The sequence below is a fragment of the Boleophthalmus pectinirostris genome, unplaced genomic scaffold, assembly GCF_026225935.1.
Source record: "Boleophthalmus pectinirostris isolate CB_2022bp ecotype Guang Dong unplaced genomic scaffold, ASM2622593v1 HiC_scaffold_1, whole genome shotgun sequence".
NCBI lineage: Eukaryota > Metazoa > Chordata > Actinopteri > Gobiiformes > Gobiidae > Boleophthalmus > Boleophthalmus pectinirostris.
The window spans coordinates 19,635,563-19,650,533 of record NW_026570970.1 but is presented as its reverse complement, the minus strand read 5'-3'; positions in this window follow the sequence as shown (position 1 = coordinate 19,650,533).

Genomic DNA, 14,971 nt, shown 5'->3' with positions numbered 1-14,971 from the left:
TTCAATACCACCACAAGGGGGCGCTAGATTAAGCGAGCCTGATGGAAAACGTAGGCCTACCTGTTGCATTTTGATGATATCGTTGAAATTTAAACCTGTACCAAGAAAACCCTGCTTTCACAACGAGAGGTGGTTTGATGACACAATACAGACAGACCAAGAAAGAGGCGAAGGTATACAATAGCTTTTTGTGATATTTGTAATAGATGGCATCTATTACAAATATCTACTAGATGCTAACCACGTGCAGGTAAACATAACTCCAGTAAGCGTCTTTACAGCATTGAAAAGCACGCAGTAAAGGCCCCATATTACACAAAATTGTTGATTTTTAATTCCCATGTTATAATGTTACTTCATAAAAATATGACTTGACTTGTGTTTAGTTTCAGTCACTCGTATGAGTAATCCTGGACTACTGTACATCTCCATCTCTAACTCGTCCTTTTGTTCAGTAAAGATTGACAGTTCCAGTCGTCCAAATGATTGTACTGAAAGTGTATGGAAAACAAAACAAAATAAAATAAAATAAAACAAACAAACAGTGGAGCACTTCCTGTATTCCCACATGAGTATCACAAGGTGTTTTCAGTTTGAGAGAAGAACTCCTAAAACTGCATCGTTTATGCATATGTCAATGAAACAAAACACAACTCCAGATTTACTTTTGATGAGGAAGCAACATTATAATTATGATCAGAAAATAATTTAATATGGGCCCTTTAATAAATAAGCAGTAAAAAGATCATTAACATAATCGTTTAAAAATTATGTGAATGCCGATGTAGCAATAGAACACAGTAGCTTACTTGCCATTTTGTTAATCCTGTGCTCATCAAGGTCAGAATGTTGTGTTAGGTTTGGCCATGGATGGATTTGGCAGATGTATTGTGACCAACCAAATAATGACACAATTTCAGCTGGAGGGCACACAGCCACAGGGCAGGGGCCTTAATGACTCTATGGAGGATTCACAGTTTTTTTTTAAAGAAATAGCCTTGAAATAGAAATAGATATCTAAACGTATCCCCAAATGTTTAACCTTATCATTATTTGTTAGTCTCCACAAACTGGCCTTATTAATCTTATGGCTAAGAATAGCCAATCACTTTACTGTTGAAAAATGTCGCCATATTCTGAAGCTACTAGGCTATCACAAATAATTAGAATATCATGGGTTCAATATTTTTTGGCATTCATTTCAGAAAGTTAATTCCATATATTATATAGACTCATGACACATAGAGTGAAATATTTCAAGAGTTTGTTTTTTGAATCTTTATGATTGTGGCTTACAGATAATGAATTTTGAATAAACAAAATTCTCAGAAAATTTGAATATTACTTAAGAACAATTATTTTTATTTTATTTTATTTGAAACAAAAATGGCAGGCTTCTGAAATGAATTTCTGTGCACTCAGTACTTGATTGGGCCTCCTTTGGAATTAAACCCATCAATGCGCTGTGGCATGGATACGATTGCCCTGTGGCTCTGCTCAGGTGTAATGGAAGCCCAGGTTGCTTTCATAGCGACCTTCAGGTCATCTGCATTGCTGGGTCTATTGTCTCTCATCTTCCTCTTGATAATATCCCAGACATTCTCTATGGGGTTCAGGTTAGGCGAGTTTGCAGGCCAATCTAGCACAGTAACACATGGTCAGTGAGCTATTTTTTGGTACCTTTGACTGTGTGGGCAGGTGCCAAGTCCTGCTGGAAAATGAAATCAGCACCTCCATAAAGCTGGTCAGTAGAAGGAAGCATTAAGTGCTGTAAAATGTCTTCGTAAATGAGTGCGATGACTGTGGACTGCAGGAAACACTGGAACACCAGCAGATGACATGGCTCCCAAGTCATCACTTATTGTGGAAACTTCACACTGGACTTTAAGCAGTATGGATTCTGTGCTTCTCCACTCTTCCTCCAGACTCTGAGACCTTGATTTCCAAAGGATGCAAAATTTACTTTCATCTGAAAAGAAGACTTTGGACCTGCACAACAGTCTAGTTCTTTTTTTCCAGGTAAGATGCTGCTTCTGACATCGTCTCATGTCTCATATAGGGTCTGTCTGTTCGTAGTGGCTTTTGACTCCAGCCTCAGTCCACTCCTTATTAAGCTCCCCCAAATTCTTGAATGGATTTTGTTGGAAATCCTCTCAAGACTGTGGTCATCCCTTTGGCTGGTGCACCTTTTCCTACCTCATTTTTTTCCACTCAAGTTTTTATGATTATGCTTGGATACAGCACTGTGTGAACAATCACCTTCTTTAGCAATGGCCTTTTGTGGCTTGTGAGTCAGCAGCCTTCCCCATAACTGTGTAGCCTACATACCCAGACTGAGAGACCATTTAAAGGCTCAGGAAACCTTTGTGGGTGTTTTCAGTTTATTAGTTGATTAAGGTGTGAATTCCCAATATTGAAATTTTGCACAATATTCAAATTTTATGTGACACAGAATTTTGGCTTTTCATTATCTGTAAGCCACAATCATGAAAATTAAAAAAGTAAATTCTTGAAATATTTCACTCTATATGTCATATGTATATAATGTATGGGTTTGACTTTCTGAAATGAGTGTGTTGTGGAAAAAATCTGTATATCTGTTGAAGATAAATAATGAATCCATTTGCGAAGATCGATGAGTTTTTGGAATATAGACCAAGGTTTATTCTTGTTACAGCAGATATGGACAGGGCCTAGGCCTGCCCTGGCCAAAGCCCAACAGCCTCTCCCCACCAGCAGTATGTTCCTACTACATTTCCCACCGTATCTCCCAGTATCTCCATGTCTCTCTTCATGTCTCTGCCCCAGAGCATTTGAGTTCTGTGTATTTATACAGAAATACAAGTTACATACATATCAATGCAGAGTGACTTTGGTTTCAGAGGCTGGTACTAAATTAACATACAGCTGAGGCCAACAAAAGGCTTCCTGAAGGAGGAGACAGTTGTGCCTGATGAACCTTTACACATGTTAATGACTGGTCTGGGTTTCAGGCAGAAATCACATTCATTTACACAAGACGGATTGAGAGAAATCTTTCACAATCTAAATTTCTATCACAAGTGACAATATATTGACAATAAATGACTGAATATATTTTTCACGATATTCGAATTATTTGTGATGGTCTAGTATATTGTAAAAAAGTAGATGTATTTCCATTTTGTTTCAAGTAGTGTGTTTGTCTCAGCTTTTGTTTAATGAGATATTAACCATAAATCAGCCCAAAACATTATTCTACCAAGTCTAACCTGTCCTCCAGCTCAGTTTGAAATTTGAGATTTCAGATGTGACATAAACGCAACCGAGATCTGACCTTGAGCTCCCAGAAACTTTTTCTCTTAACGTCCCTGTGGCTCAAAGTTGGTTCCAACATTATTCATGAGCACCTGGTTAAATCTGACCTGCTCCGAGATGTGCAGCACACAGGCACAGTGTTATGACATTTTGACTTATATCTGTGAGTCCCGCAAATCATTATTTATGCTGTTTGGGAGAGTGTTCAGGAGATAAGATACCTGCCTTTTCTTGTATTGTTGTGTCAAATGTAGAAGATGAAGTGTGACTGCTTACAGATGGTACTTTGGCTGAGCTGTGGAAGAGGATAAGTCTAGGATAACTGGATCAAATGCTGTCCTCTTGATAGTCTATTGCCTGCTGATGATGTGAACAATTGTTGATGTTTGGGGATTAACCCTAACTATCAACCCTAGATAGTTAGGGTTGAGCCGAGACACAATTTTCATGAGATGAGAAACACCACGAGACTTGGGTCCACGAGAATGAGACAAGATGAGATAATCAATAAATGGTGCAATGCTTTTCATAGTTCTGGCTTCATGATTTTTATTTTATGTAATACTTTGGTCATTGTAGTACTGCCTTTTGGCAATACTGCTTCTCAAATTGTGTAACTCACCAGTTCTTAACTAACTATTTTTTTGTCCAAACCTTAAATTCAGGGGGAAAAAATCACAAAATAATTTTTGTCATGTTACTCATTTTCCCCAATTTTGTCTCGCGAGATCTTGTGGCTTGAGATCTTGTCATTATGGCTTGGTTTCAATATTATTGTTTATCGTCTATATCATATTGCACTGTAAAATTTGTCTTCGTGACAGGCCTAATAGTGGCCAAACTATTTTTGCTGTTGTTGTATTTTTGTTTTCGCCTCTGACTGAATCAGAGCTGTAGGCTACATTTGATTTTAGTCCATCATGAGTCATTCATTTTTGTTTATATAATCAAGCTAGTATAATGGATCTTGGTTGATAGCAGTTAGAGAAGAGCTATGACCAAATCTGTTTTCCAACATCAAGAAAATGTGCAATCTGTAAAAAGACTGTTTTATACATGCATCACATTGCATCACACTCTAGTTTTGATTTAATTTTTAGTACATATTTCTAAGCTACATATGTGCTCTGTGTTTTAGAAACTTTCTTGCAGTTGGAACAAATCACCTCTTGACACCTCTGAGTGGGCACATAATAAAGTACATTCTGTATTCACCGGAGCACTGTGAACCAAGGTGAGATGACATTTTTTTCTTTTTGCCTCTAATTACTTTGACCATTGTCAGCTGCAGCAGTGACAGCAGCGTTAAAGGGCTGAGGAGGGCTGTCCACGCAACTGCGAGAGCAGGCACCCATAACTATGCACATGGACGGGCACACGCACGCACGCACACACACGCACACACACACGCGCACACACACGCGCACACACACACACACACACACGCACGCACGCACGCACGCACGCACGCACGCACGCACGCACGCACGCACGCACGCACGCACGCACGCACGCACGCACACACACACACACACACACACACACACACACACACACACACACACACACACACACACACACACACACACACACACACACACACACACACACACTTTTGTTTACATCACCAGAGGGACATGAAGGACCAAAACAAGGTGAGGCAGACTTCTGTGTAGCGCACCTGTCACATAGGACCTTGGTGTCTAGAATATGTTAAAGCTTTGACCTGCTTAAGAGAAGATATGGCAGTGGGGAATATTTAAGCACCACCTGTGAAAAGTTTTTTTTTTTTTTACATTTAAAGAGTGCCTTAAATCTGTTAGAAGTTAGAATGATGTGCTGCCTCCAGATATATTAGAGTTGAAGGGATGTCAATGTTTCTTAAACAGCTTTAGTGTGCACAGCTGATTTGCTAGCACTCTCTCCTTACCCCAGTCGTCCAGTAAGGTTGTGGGTTCTACTCCCGCTGGCTAATGTGAGGCTTTTCTGTTTCTACATTGTTCTCATGTGCTCCCATTTTTTATTGCAAAGCCTCTAGAGTCAGTGTTTAGGACACAAAAGATCTGTAGACCCTGCAGTTGAGCAGAAGCTTAGGCATCTGGAATATCAAAATATTCCAGACCACAATACTTCAACAGCAATATGATATGGCCCAGCCCTGTTTGAGAGAAAAGGTGGCGGAGTTTGCAGCTTAATGTAGACAGTAGATTTTCTGTCTTATTCAGAACTGGAGATACCTGCTGCTTGTTAGTCACTCTTTCACGCCCATCAGAGTTAGTATTAGTGAATTAAAGGTTTTTGAAAAGGCCAAGTGTCTTGCATGTCTGCCACCATTATAGCACGTATTAGATCTGACATTTACACAGTTTGATTTACTCCCCTGTTACAAGCTTCACAATTTATGTTCCCTGTTGTGGAACTATCAAATCATTTAATTTTAGCAGCAAGGGATGAGACAAAATGTACTGAGTGGTGCGCATTTCTAAAATTGTCCCCCAGTAAATGAAGTTGATTGAACATAAAGTGTCTAATTAGTAAATTGGTGATCATTACAATCCAGTGTTGAAAATATATGGTGAACTGTAAATCAAAGACTTTGTAAAATCTAAGGTCATTCTGTATCATCAAGGTTTCATGACTTCAAGTTTTTAAAATGTCTCTTCTTCCCAAACTGTCCAATTTAACCTCTCTAGCAAGCTGTGTTAGACACAGGGTCAAACTGTTGCAGATACAAAAAAGAGTTTTAAATTTAATAACTAAGCCTGCGATTGCTCTTTCGCACTGTACCAACTGTGTCTTGTGTTTTATTGAATACAACAATGTCAATTTTCTGTGTGTCAAATGACGCTAATATTTATTAGTCTGCTCAAGCCTAACCCTGGTCCAGCACACTTCTGTGTAAATAAGTAATTACTTATGAACATGCAAGCTTATCACCATCTCCCTCACAGGGGACGATAAGTCAGGAAATGAAAGAATGAGGAGGTCAACAGGGAAGTGCACAGAGGGGAGCTTGATTTGGAGCAAAGCTGTGCCAGCGCAGGCCATAAATAAAAGAAGAAAATAATCATTTGGCCTGTAGAATGTAAGGAGATCAAAGTCAAAACCTAGCATTCACAACCTTGTATCTAAAAGAAATATGCATTCACTAAGAGGCAAAACAAGATGGTTATTAAAATGAGTATGCCATAGGAGCAGCACTGAGCAGTGTCTTTGCATGGTATAAATGAGGTTGGATGTGGTCCTTAGGGAGACCATTAGCCCTTCACTATGGACAGCAGTACAAGTGCAGATGCGTAGTTAACAGATCTGATCAAGGATTCTCTGCTCACATCAGCTCTGCTCTGACAGACTCTACATGTGCCCTAAATGTAGGTTGGTTATGTAGTGTTTGACAGAATTTCTCCACAAATCTACTTTTTGAGAGCATGACCAGGCAGCTCATTGTGTTGCGCATTATTTTATTATGTGATGTTGTGAGAGGTCAAGGCAGCTATTGCCTAAATAACGTTTTTGCCCTAGAAGAAAATGGTGAAATTTGTGCAGTAGCTCATCCCAAAATCCCAATTGGAAGAGATTATTTCATTCTTGTCCAGAATTTTGTGTCCCACAGGGGTTTGTCAGGACAGCAAGCTCTGTGAAATGGGTGTGAAGAATGGAGAATGAAGTTCAGCAATTTGTCAGAGGCAGAAGTGATGTTACAACACTGAAGCTGACACAGAGCCCGTATGTGAACTTGGACAAAACTTCTGTGCCGTACTGCTGGCCTTACATTTTTGTTTATGTTGGTGATAGTAGGTGCCCTTTTTTCTTTGATTATGAAGACATTTGAACCTTATCTTTTCACAAGACAGTACGCAGCATGGACTGTATACACAACATATTGTTTCTGTCTCTTACTAACCATAAATAGTTCATCTATTTCTTGCGCTGGTGCCCGGACAGGACAAGCTCCGATTAGGAAGTGCTAGCGTGTTGCTTTTCACTTTGTTTAATAATGCAGAGTAAGAGGGGGAGGCGCGAATGCTTTGTACAGTGGCAATTCATTTTCTGATCAAGCTGGAGATAGTAACTGCACGGGACACGCTGTGGTTCCTAAAAAGATGTACCTAAGCAGAAAGATTTGTCTTGTCACCACTCTCCTCAGGTCTATGTAGCTTATTACCATTTAGCCGTCACTTCCTCTGCAGCTGTTTCCCCTGATAACAAATGTGATGTATTTGGAGGCAATTGTAGAAGATGAGAGTGCATTAACACATGTATACAGGCTCAAAGCTGCCATGTGAGGCCATGCCGAGATAGTCATCTACCACTCATTTATAAATATTTTAGTGTTATCATAAAGCCACTATCATATTTTTTCACTTCAGCTAAAACTAAATCACAGAGAATGTCCCACAAGCCCTTGCTGTTGGCTGGACAATTTTACAAGGAGCCGCACAATAGATTTTATTATAGTGCTGTTCTGCTGTCGACAGTGATAAGAAATAGAGGAAAGTCTCTGCCAGCAAATCTAAGCAGAGAGGGGCTGCTCCATACACTTTTCTTATTATAATAGAGATTCAACAAATTTCTCATATGGAATGTGTGTATTCTGTAAGGCAGTGATTTGCAGCCAACTTATAGAGGGCATTCTTCCTGAAAATATTATGGGATGACAAGACACATCATTGTATTATCCTTGCTTTTGTAGACCTTGTTGTAAGAATTTTACACACAAAGTGATTAACAAGCTTTTTATGGCAATAGAACATCAATCTAGGTGAAATAAATACTTAATATCTGTAACTAATATACTACTTTTACTACTGCAATGCCTTTGGTAAGGTACTTTTCTCTATTTTCTTTCCAAACCCAGTAGTAAATGTGAACATCTATAGTATCCTTATGCACTAGGCCATCTGTTATGTGCTTGTGTCATCTGCTGTCATATATTCTATCAAATAGTGGGACAAAAACTAATTTAAAAGTACTTCCCTGTCTGTACCGGCTTGATGGGAAGTCTTTATAGATGATAAAAGATAGTGCGCTGCTGCAGTGGCACACTGTATCTAATCATGCCAGATTAGTTTCTTGGCTTTGAGGGAGGTGAAAATGGAGAGAGCGAGGCTTGGCAGAGACAGTGGAGAAAAAATGATTTTAGGGAACTGAGTGTTTATTTCCCCTTAGCTATAACACTGTGGCTTATTCACAAGGTTACCAGTAGAGGGAGTTGTAAACCTCTCTTTTCTCTATGAAGTCTGAAGCGTGCACATGTGTGTATTTGCTGCATTACTGTAATAATGTCCACCAAGTATTTTTTTTTTTTTGTTGTAAAATATCTGGCTGTTTCCCCTGTCTAGTGATAATTCTTATGGGCTCATTAGTGATTTGTATGTGGAAACTTTCCCTCTAAGAGCTGTTTACTTTGCAGCAGGTCAGAGCAGGACAAGACCTCATGCTCAAAGGCAAACTTGTTTAAGTGTAGTTTCTCCCTGCGGGTGCCTGTGGTGAACCGGCACTTCACAGGCTTACAGTAGTTAGGGCTGGAGCAGCAAAGTGAAACCACAGTTAGCTTTGGGTTTACTCATCTCCCATGTTGTGCTTTACTCATTCTGTTCCTCTGTTAAAAGTTTGCTGAAGAGCCTGTGACCCAGAGGAGCATCTGCGACCCTCCTCGTTCCCCATATGCCCCGTGCCTGCAAGTCTAGCCCCCAACTCTTCAATCACTTATTCATTAGACACATGAATTAACTATCAAATTTTTTCCACCAACAACCTGGCTAATTCACACTCTGACCTTCTTCTGTGGTTGGCACTGTTGCTTAGTCTTCACGCACAAAAATTAGAGACTCATGGGAACTAAGAGCCTTAACGCACCATCAAACGCGCCATCATACAAGTGAGTACACAATGTACTGTATGACGGGTGACCTAGATTCACCATTGAATGTGCAATTGTGTGTCCAACCAGATATAAAATTAAACTTTTATTGTCTCCTCATTAAATTGGACAAACACTTCATAAATTCCGCTGACTCAACTTGTTTATTTTTTTAACCATATTTTGGTTTCTAAAACATCATCATTACAACATAAATGAGGACTATTAAAAACACAAAGTGCACAAAACGTTATTCCAAAAATAATGGTTGCTCCTTAATGACATGTTCAGGATAGCTTTTATAGAGCTAAAAGAAACTTGGATATTGATGTCTATTCTTGTAGAACAAAAGGGAGTTTGTTGCAAAATTATGAAAACCCTTAAATACTATAATGCAGTAAAAAAGAAGTGAGCTTAAATGTGTGTTGTGGAGACGTCTAGTTTCAGCTCAGGCATTGATTATGTAGTAGTAAGACAAAGTACTTCTGACTCTGTGTGTTGTTGGAATAGAATCAACTGGATGACTCAGCCATGAATACTGCAATTATTGTGAGCTCTGGAAACTACCAGTCTGAACTAGAAACTGAAAACGCAATCAGCACAAGCACAGCCTCACTATGTTCACTGCACTGATTATGAGTGTATCATATCATTTGTTCTTCTGTTTAAACATTGTTTCGGTTCATTTTGAACAGTGCAAACCTTTGGTGTATATTTGTATTACAATTCGACAAAGATTTGAGTTTGCAAAGTCTCTTAATTGATTAAGAACAGATTGGAATGGGGCATCAATTACTTGCCAACCTTATGAAATCTTATTGCAAAGATAACTGATTTATGAGCTAGCAGACAGACTAAAGAAGATGTTTTTTAATATTTTGTAAGTTGTAACACTGGTGTTTTGAATGAATGCTCTAAAAGCCTTTTACGGGTATACCCAGCGCTACAGTCTTGCATGTGCGACAATCTGTAGTAAAAATAATTTACTCTCCTCTCAGTTCCCTCGCTGTTGCTGTGTGGCTGCAGCCGTGAGTGGCGGGCGGTCACGTGTGGAGACATGTTGAGATGTCGGTAGAACATGGAGTACATCTGTCGGAATACATAAAGTTTGTAAGTAGCTGATTAAAGGCGCTGTCTGTCTTTTTGTATGACAGTCCAAGGACAGAGTTCAAAGCACGCCCAGGTGTCAGTCAGGCCCTTTGAAGCCTCCTCTCTGCAAACTCTCAAAGGGGAGATGGATACGAGGAGCAGCAGATAAAAAAAACGTACCACACTTTGCCTTGTTGGATCAGATTGTGGGGAATTAGTCTGCTTAAAGCTATGAGATACACCACTCCCATGTGTTTACAGCTTATAACGTGTGTATTTCCTCTTCCAGTGTGTGCTATTTGACTCTCCTAAACATGCTATCATCACATCTCCATCAGAGAGTTAAAGGCTACGGCTAGCGGTGCTCAGAGCCACATTAGCATGGCAAATCCAGCATGACTGCAGTTTTGCCACAGAGCAATTGTGATGGAGTGAATATGCTCACAGTTTGGGCTGCTTGGGGGTAAACCGGTTTCACCAAAGTGTGTTATCACGTCGCCCCCAGTGGAACCAGCGGGGAGGAAGAAGGTTAGGGGATGGGTGGGAGCATGATGGGGGGAGCAGTAAAGGTGCTGTAGGGAGAGAGAATGGAGGTGAAGAGAATTCAAGTTCAAAGCTGCGGAACGTGACTGCAAGCGGCGCTGGGAGGAGCAGCCAAGCAGACCGCGCGCTGGGAGCAGAGTGTGCAGTGAGCGGTCTGACAGTCACTCCACACAAGGGTTTGAGTCAAAAAGGAGGTGACAGTGTCGGCTTTATTAGAAAAGACAAGGAGAACACTGCAATCAGCTCTTCTCCTCCTGTGAGCAGAGAGAGCAAAATCACAGGGAGCAGACCTGCGCCTTCAGACATTGCACATTTGCAATCTGAAACGACTGTCCTGTGTAGGTCTGTCACAATACCACAGCTGACATATTCAGAGTTATTGAAGTTACTTATTTTTAGCATGTCATGATTTGAACTGCAAAAGGTCAAAGAAAAAATACTGTCTAGTGCAAAGAAAAGGTACACATAATAAAAGAGTCCCCAGTTATTGAATGATCAGTCAATCAAGTCAATAATTATTGTGACAAGCTTAGTCCTGTGATATACTGAGACTTCTCACCATCGGAGAACTGCCTAAACTGGGTAGTTACTTTGTTTTCTCTTGCACTATCATATCACTTTTTATACATGACAGGTTGTTAATTTTTTTATGAGAGTAAAGCATGGAGTACATTGGTCTCAGCAGGAAAGTTGCATATCTGATTAAAAGCAGTGCACAATCTGATTTGCCTGTATATTCAGAATGATCTAGGTATTTTTTTTATACAGATCAATATCAGTCTGGTCCCCACGTCCTCCTCTGAATCTCAAACCTGGTCAAACGTGATTGTGCAATCAGATTAGTCACTTTCAGTGACGCATGTGAAACGAAGGAGCTCATTAGTCACCTATCATTTACAAATAAAATCTAATTGATCTCACCTCAGATTAACAGAGTTTAGTGCTTTTCTCATTGATTCTGCAGAAATCTGCAATGTTTTACAATCCCCTGTGATACTTTACAGGTGGACCATGCATGTACCTGATTAGCTGTTTCACCTGTCAATCACGCCCACTTGAAAACGGGGAGATTCACCGGTGACCAGACTCACATTTTTGTAAAGTATTAAAGAAATGTGTATTCTGCATTATCTGATATGAATCTGGAACCTTTTTTATGTAAGTAAAGATTTGGTGGACTGCCATTCTTCTTAATATATGTTATATTTTGTCTTTATTGGACGGGAGAGATTTTTTTTGTGTGAAGTGGGACAAAGAGTGGGAGATATTCTGTGTATTGTCAAAGGGGGAATGCTCTAATGCACTGGATGTTTCTAATGAGTAATCATAATATGCAATTTTACTTGCTGAAACCTCTGAATGTAGTGTATCGGAGTTGCTTGAATATAACCTTAAATATCTGACTTAGTTATGAGTCCATAGTCATGGTTTAACACAGCTTGAATTTCTTCCAAAAAGTGAGTCTTCACAGTAACGGCTGCAGTTGAGCCAGCAAAATGGTATATTTAGAAATAGTTACTCTGATGTTTTGTTGTGTCGTCATTATCCACTTCACTGTAGTGTTGCTCTGTTGCCTATACAAATCCAAGAATGCTGCTTCTTTCTTACAAATAGCTTCCATTTAGTGTCACATTATTCTGCTTCATAATTACAGGCCCAGAAAGAAAATGGTGCCACAGATGGGGGAGAAAAGGGAGGCACATTTGATAAACAGTCTAATCAATTTCAGCCATTAAAGACAGTTGTGGTGGCGCTAGAGGATATTTATTGATCTAGCTACTACTCTCAGCTAAATACATTTGTAGCATAGCTGATGTTGGAGCTGTTTTTCCATTCTTGATTATTATAGCATCAAACCAAGTGCCAGGTGTTCGCACTGGCACAGAACAGTCTTCACTACCATTGTCAACAATTAAATCTTCATCTAAAAAATATCAAGTTTTTCTCGGCAAAAGCACACTCTATCAGCTGTCATATTTTCATGCAATAATAATTAATGACAGTTTTTATAATCTAGGGCACAGGTGAAGTGAGGTTTGTACAGTAAAGGTCACTATGTGTGTGATGTGTTTGTCTTTCATTGACTTTAACCTGAAACACTTTCTCAAGCCCACTTGTTTCCATGGCAGCTCTTTCTGAGGTTTGGGAACCTGTGTCCCATTTGGGTCTTTCATTCTTCAACTGGCTGCAACTTCCGTTTATGGACATGGAAAATAAATAGCTGATCTTTCACTTTTAAAGTTTTATTAGAAATAGCTACTGTTTTAGTAAATTTTAAAGTTTATATAAAATGTTCTGACTTGTTCTGTCAAAATGATCAATTCATGTCAGCAGTATTTTTGCATCTTCTTCTCGCTGACAGTTTTTGTGGAGCTCAGGCTTTTCAAATACATCTCTTTGTGACAGCAGCTCTTCTACAGGTGTCCAGCCTCAGGCAGAAACAAGCCCCCCTGTGGCACACGCTGGAGATACAACACTGTCACTGCCACTGATCTGGGATCTGCTGCTATTCATGCCACGCTCTCACAAGACAGGTCAAAACTGAGGTACAATCAATACTGCTTTAGTGGCCATTAAGGAATTAGAGCAAATTTATCTAATCAGATAATTAACAGAATGTAGAAAGGTACATTACATTAAATTATATGATTTTGATCCGAACAGCAGGCACCTCAGTCTGCTGTAAAAGTGATCCTGTGTGGCCACACCACTGAGCTGTGTGGATGTGGAGGACATGAGATGTTCTTATGGTGCTGGAGGCAGTGCAGAGGTAAAGGATGATTATATCCTGTCTCTCTCTACTGTCGCCTTTGAACAGCTTCTCCACACAGCCGCATGAGCTGTAGTTTACCTCATAGCCTCCTGCTTTCTCCTAAGATACTCAAAGATATTCATTTTGTGTTAACCAAAGTATTTGAATATTACAACATTTAAAAATCAAAAAGAACATTTACTATAAATTCCTACTCCTAGTCAGTAGTGGACAACTAGTACATAATGTGAAGGGGAATGAAATAAAGCAATTTGGATCCTCATTAAAATTTTAAAAGTCTTGGTCTTTTGAAAATTGAACCAACGGCTCCAAAGCAACCTTAATTTTATGCTACAGTAGGTGCAAATTAGTTTCATAAAAAAATATTTTTAATCACACTCAACCAAGTTAATTTGCTGTGCGGTAATTCTCCATGCTGCATCCGAGTATCACACTTAGTTATGGAGTATGATGACTTGTATGATCCCAGCCAAACCAACTGGTTTCCCAATTACAGGAACTGATTTATTGGTGTGCATTCTGCACTCTTGCAGAACTAAATGCAATAGGCATGGCACCTTTATTAGGTAATGTATGTGAGTAATCTATGTGTTTTAAATGGTAAACATTTCATGCTTTATTCCTGTGTTGAAACTAAGTCATAATGTCTTAAACTGATGTTATGCTTAAATTAATACCCTTCTTGAACTGTGTGCATTAAAGTAATTTTATTTATACACATTGACTTCTTGCCTACATATAGTAATTCCAAGTCTGCAATGAAAAAAAAAACAATTAATTGACAGTATCTACTAAGAAACACCAGTCAAAGTAAACATGCAATTTAGCAATTGCCCATATAATTGGTAATAATGTCTCATGACTTACTGAAAAACAAAATGGTTTACACAAGTGTATTATGCCCAGGTAATTATACCAGACATTCAACTCCCCACCACTCCACAAATGGATAGTAAGCTATAAAGAATAGATCCACAAGTCACTGCTTATGCCATGAATTGCTTCGTTGACACTGGAATAAAAAACAACCACATAAATATATCACAACAGTATGAAACTACTGTTAGATTATATTTTATATATTTTTTATAGTTTTTGTTTTTTTATTGAGGTATCAAAATCAGTATTTAGCCTTTACCGTGGTATTTAAATGCATTTCAGTATCGTGGCAATGTTACTATATTTTGAAGTGGCTGACTTAATATAACTCTCAAAAACATACAATCACCATACATTGTGTGGAGGAGAGATAAGCAACTTGATATTTTAATAACTTCACACCTGCATGTAAATCACATGCACTCTGAAAAAGAAAGTTTATGTAATTGCCTTTTAGAAGCAGTGTATGAGGAGCTGAAACTGAAGTGGCTAAAACTGTCAGATTGACCCAGCTGGAGACCTGGGAA